The sequence below is a fragment of the Rutidosis leptorrhynchoides genome, chromosome 3, assembly GCF_046630445.1.
Source record: "Rutidosis leptorrhynchoides isolate AG116_Rl617_1_P2 chromosome 3, CSIRO_AGI_Rlap_v1, whole genome shotgun sequence".
NCBI lineage: Eukaryota > Viridiplantae > Streptophyta > Magnoliopsida > Asterales > Asteraceae > Rutidosis > Rutidosis leptorrhynchoides.
In genome coordinates, this window is record NC_092335.1 from 405160441 (window position 1) to 405167110 (window position 6670).

A 6670-nucleotide genomic window follows, 5' to 3' on the forward strand; every position below is an offset into this window, starting at 1 on the left:
GTTTGTTAAGACGTAGTTAGTTAATTATTATGGGATAAACATAGAGATGTGATATTGTATTATGCTATCCGAAAATATTATCTTTATAAATTTAATCACTTTTAATCAAAGAATATGGTTTTAACTTTATCATTGAGACGTCGTGAACCTCGATATAAAGAGACTATCTATGTCAAACCTATGATTGAATACGACGCTATGCGAACTTTATGAGATCCATAATGCCGTGGTCCGGAGGCACACCAGTTGTAATAAGTATCATGAGAATGGAGTCTACATAAATAAACATTGTAGAGTATCGATAATGAAAATGCTTTTACTCACATGTTACTATAAATACAACCCCGAAAAATAAGTAGAGTACATTATACCATCGGTCAATTTTATAAAACATGGTCTGGAGAGGGATATGCTTAGGTATCGTACCTCGACCCAAGCCTAGAGTATCTTTGATTATATATATAGAGCAAATTTATAAACTTATATCGTAACTGTATCTTTCAAAAGCCAGTTTTCTAAAACAAAGATGAAAGGACTGTGGAATTAACAACCACCTTAGTACCCACTAAGTGACACTCAAATGTCCAGTTCTCTTCACCCTTAGGTTTCTATAAAGAACTTTACTTAGGAAAGTATATCGCTTTATTACGTTTTAACTAAGTTATTATATTGAATCACCTCTGTCAGGGTTAAGAATGTTTGAACTTATATAGGCTTGTAACCAATTTCGATAGCTCACGACTAGATTGGTACCTAATAGCAGGGTTAGAGAAAGTCGAATAAGAGCCATTTATATCCTTACCTTAGGGTCTTTGGAAGACGTCGAGGTAAGATATCAGACCCTCCAATCAGATGCCCAAAACCTAAACCACCAGTGACATACTAAGCAATTAGTATGGATTTAAGGTCAAACACCGCATGTGCCAATGACTGATACTTGGTTAACAACAAGCATCTCGACACTAATAATCCCATAACTAATGACTAGTGAAATCATAGCAAGCACTCTTTACTTAATCTGAATTCACATCTGTTTATTTATTTGTTTATTTTATTTTTCATGCCTTTCATTATTGTCAGAAAAAACCCAAATCAGTCCTTTTTATCCAGCTAAGATAGAAACTCAATTGTGAGGAGACACTTACTTGCTACTGCATTGTTCTCTTTAAACGAACGCTCTTAGGTCATACTACCGCTACTACCTTTTTAGGATTAGGAGTGATAGTTAGATTTAAGCCCCCACTTTATAAATTGTTTTACTGTTGTTAGATATTCCTTAGATTACCCTTACGCCTAACAACGCGTAAAAACTTGACTAATCTGAGCGTATCAGTGACCCAATCGCCCCATTTTTATTCATAATAGCAACGGAAGGTCTAAATATACTCACCAAATGTGCAATCACTAGCGGTCACTAACGGTCATTTAGAAGGAATTGAAGTGGGAAAACAAAGTTGTAGTATCTCATTTACAGTACGCAGACGATATGATCTTTTCTGGTAAATGGAGTAGGCAAAATGCATCAAACATCTCTAAATTGCTAAAGTGTTTTGAAGACTTATTGGGCCTAAAGGTAATCACAAAAAGCAACTTATATGGAATTAGGGTATCACATCAGTATGTTATGATCATGGCAAGACGGTTAGATTCCTCACATGAATCATTTCCCTTCGCCTACCTTGGGATGCCGATCAGTACAAAAATGAATAGAGCATCGGCATGACAACCTATCATCGACAATTTCAAAAAGAGACTCTTGGACTGGTAAGCCAAATCTATCTCATTCAGTGGAAGACTCACTATGATGAAATCTATCTTTGGTAGTTTACCTCTTTATTATTTTTCTTTATTTCGTGCTCCAACTAGTATAATAAAAGTCCTCGAACAACAAAGGCGTAATTTTTTTTAGGGCGGGGATGATTCGGGTAACATACTATGTTGGGTTAAATGGGACTGGACTGTCACACCCCCAAAAAGGGCCTGGGGTATTTGTGACTAATTATATCAAATCACAGATGTATACACGAGAACGACTCTATATGAGACGTTTTATTGAGTTTTGCAGCGGAAGATAAATAGAATACATTGTATTTAGAGCATTAAATGTTCTTAATTGATATGAGATGTAATGAAGACTCCAAGCATAGCAAGCAATCATCATCAAAGCAGCAGATATATAGCGGAAGCAATATTTAAGTACCTGAGAATAAACATGCTTAAAAAGTCAACACGAGGTTGAGTGAGTTCATAGGTTTATCATAAATCAATAGTTCAATATAGCATTAGACTACAAGATTTCAGTTTAAAGTTGATTGATACCCATCATATCAATCTAAAGAGTTGATGTTTGTAATATCGCGACTAAACAGAATTTTACCCCGAGACACCTTGAACAGTCAGTGTCAGTTTGAATCATTATTATGTAACCAAAGACCAGAGGTCAAATGATTAGAGATGTTACTCTAAATAGCACTATTCATAATAACTAAGTTTGCGTTCACCAAGCAATTAACGATATTACGGCAGGGATTTAGCATGACAAAGCACGTATTCAGCATAAAAGTTTGAGTACTTGTGTCTAACGTGAAACAGTTATAAAAGTTGCGCATGTATTCTCAGCCCAAAAATATATATATAAAGGGAGCAGATGAACTCACGATACGATACGATATTTCGTAGTTCGTAGTAATTATGTGTATGATGGTACTGAACAAGTGCGGAGTTGTCCTCGGATTCACGAACCTATATCAGTTTTATATATATTAAAACATGTAATCGTAATTAAACAATTTCACATATTATAACTTATATTATATTATTATATATATTTAATTTGTGTATATGTATTTAAAATGATAAATATTTATATAGTTATATTAATATATATTTGGTTTGTTTTAAAAATATCTAATTTGTTATATATGAATATTCGTATAAAATTGATAATATGGTTAATACATACTTATATGTAATATTAATTGTAAATACGTTTTTATATACATAATATCTATTTAGTAAAATAATATTAATATTGATAATCAAAAGTTGTATTTGATTATAAGGGTAATAAAATACTGATAGTAATTATAACAATAATAATATTAATAATGATAATAATAATAATAATAATAATACTAGTAGTAAAATGATAATAATAACAATTTATATTGTTTTCAAAATAATAATAATAATAATAATAATAATAATAATAATAATAATAATAATAATAATAATAATAATTCTAATCATAATAATGATAATAATATTTAAAATGATGATAATAATAATAATAATAATAATAATAATAATAATAATAATAATAATAATAATAATAATAATAATAATAATAATAATAATAATAATAATGATGATGATAATAATAATAAAATGTTAAATTAATAATAATAATGGTTTTAATACTTGTGACTATGTTAATAGTAATTATTATAATACTAATACTAATAATAATTATAATACTAGTAATATTAACAATATCTAATAACAATAATAATAATAATAATAATACTAAGTGGTAATACTTAAATGATAATGATATTTGTAGTAACTTAATAATAATAATAATAATAATAATAATAATAATAATAATAATAATAATAATAATAATAATAATAATAATAATAATAATAATAATAATAATAATAATAATAATAATAATAATAATAAGGAAACTACCTTAGGAGCTTTCCTAAAAAAAAATGCCACCGCCCGAGCTCGAACCCGAAACCTCTCGCATACACGAAAACACCCTTAGTCATCCTTCTATTTTGATTTTTCTGATTTATACGAATCTAATATTTATTTAAACCTTATTTCTATGTTCCATTCCTTCTTCTTCTTTCGACCAAAGACTCGATAAACAACCAAGATAATGAACTGAAGTTTGAATTAAGATTGGAAATATAATTGTAAACTTCCTGTAATATACTTTTGTTTGATAAAAATAAAAAAATAAAAAATAAAAAAAAGGCTGCTGCATATCGTAAATGAAAAAGAAAAACTCAATATCAAAATTCGATTTTTAGAACGTTTTAGATAAAGATTATAACACAAAATGTGTTGAAAAACACTCTTAGAAACTTTATCAATCATCAATTTTACTGAAATCATCAAAACGAATTCGAATTTCGCCAAGAACAGTTCGGTTGACTTTTGATTTTTAAAGTTTGACTCGAAAATTAAGATTCGATAGGACAAATTAGAAATTAAGCTTTTGCAGGTAGTTTAACTAGAGGATTCCTAACACTTCTGCATTATTAGATTTGGATGATTGATTCGAATTCGGGGTGTTGATTAAAGGCTGTCACGAACAGGGTGTTTGGTTTATTTTTTTTTCTGTTTTTATTTCCAATTTGCAGTACCTATTATATAGAATGCATTTGAATGATGTATGCAATAATTTAAAACTGGTGATTAGTGTCGACATAGATCACAATCGAGCAAAGGATAATTAAAAATTTAAAAGCAATCACAATGAAGAACAACAAAATAAAAAAAAATATAAAAGCAGATAAACAAAATTGAAAAGAAGATATGATCTGTTTAAAAAATTACAAGCTGATCACGAAATTAAAAAAAATCAATGACCTAAATTAGGTATATGTCTGGTACTTTTTATTTATTTATTTTTAATTAATATTAATAATTATATTAATAATTATATTAATAATATTAATAATAATAATTATATTAATAATGATTTTAATAATAATGATAATAAAAATGATTGTATTATTAATGATAATGATAAAAGATTGTATTATTTTTATAATGATAATAATATTGATATTAATGATAATGATATTTTATTATATTAATGTTCATGTTAAGTATTAACAATAATACTAATAATAATGTTAATGATATTACTAACCATCATAATAGATGATAAATAATGATAATAATAATTTTGATAATAATAATAACAATATTAATAATAGTATTTTTTTTTGACAATACTGTTGGTCCCTTAATAACAACAGGAGTATTGTAGAGGGGGGGTGAATACAATTCTTTTCTTAATTAACTAGTCAGTTAATCACGTTTAGTATTCTGTAGTAAATAAGATAGAGTCACAGGTAATTTTCAACTGTTATTCTTTATTGATTAAATCAGAAAGAATCACAACTATCCTTGGCGGAAATGATAGTTGGTTGATACAGATTACCTAGATTATAGCTAAGAGATAAACTAAAGCTATTACACGGTTTTGACTCTAACAGATAAACCCACACCACTACTTTTTACAATAGTGGATACTACAATATATATAGTAGTTCTATTAACTGTGTAATTAGTCTATTGTCCACTAGTACATTGGATGCTTTGTACTTGTGGGGACAATTGTGTCAGAAGGCGTGCTTTCCTTCTTTCCTCTTAGGTAGCTATTTGCTGGAACACACCCATTCGGTTTGGCACTACCATTTGATTTAAACAAATGGAATGTTGTGTTCCCTAGGTATGATTAAAGTATAACACATGTCTGCACATGCGTTCCACTTCTGCATTCCCACGTGGTCTTGTAAGGTCACTTGTCAGCCGCCGACTCCTGTCCTTTTCTGTTCAACTTTGTCTTCGACTTCTGTTGAATAGTGCGTTGATGTAGACCACTCTGGGAAACTACCATGCTTGTAATGGAGCATGGCTGTCTTGTGTTGTATGCTAATAACCAGACTTACTGGTCCTTCATATGCTGAGTCACTTGATATTCTTGATTTGCTGGGTGCACATCCTGTGCTGATTCGAAGAATACATATCTACCTTGTGCTGATAGACTAGGCAGCATACTAAACACTCGACACAGCTATATTAGCTGACTATACATAAACAAACGTGTGCTGGCTGCACATAACACTTTAGTGCAAATAAATATTGTTTTGTCATAATTAAATCCTTAATTATTTTGGGGACTCAACAATCTCCCCCTATTTGATGATGACAAAACCTATGACTTGAAGAGAAAACACTAAAGCCAGCACTTAGGGACCTAGAGAGAGTAGACAGTAAATTCGTCCCTTTAAGTTTGTTTTGGGATCTTTTGATGAGTTATCTATATCTTATAATTTGATATGATTTTGAAGATAAACTCACTTTACTTACATTACATCAGATATATACAATAATTACAAGATAGTTAAAAAAAATAAAAAGTAAATTACAAAGATACAAGTTAAGCACATAGGAGACTATCTATCTTTATCCCTTTCTTCATCAGATAGCTCCTCTTGTTTAATCTTCCAGGCTTCAGGGAACAGGAGAGGTAATTCAGCAGGGTCAAAAACAGGGATGGAAGGAGGTAGAACAATTCGGCTACTCCCAGTTGGTCCTTCACCAGTAGGTTGCTTCCTTTTAGGCTTTTGAGCAAGAAATTCATCAACATCAACTACTGGTGCATTCCCAAACTTAGTTGCCTTCTTGAACAGCTGTTGGAGTTCAGTCTTAAGAGCACTCTTGATAGCACTCTCACCTTTACCAATGAAATACTCCAAGATTTCTATCCATTCACTGAATCCAAGAGTTCTCAAGTCATCAAAACTAATCCTTTCTTGAACATTGTTCTCCCTGACAACATTAAAAGCCCTTTTTGTCCCCCTGTTTACCTTGATAATTCTGCAGGGATTAGATCTTCTATTCATCACATTACCATACCTGC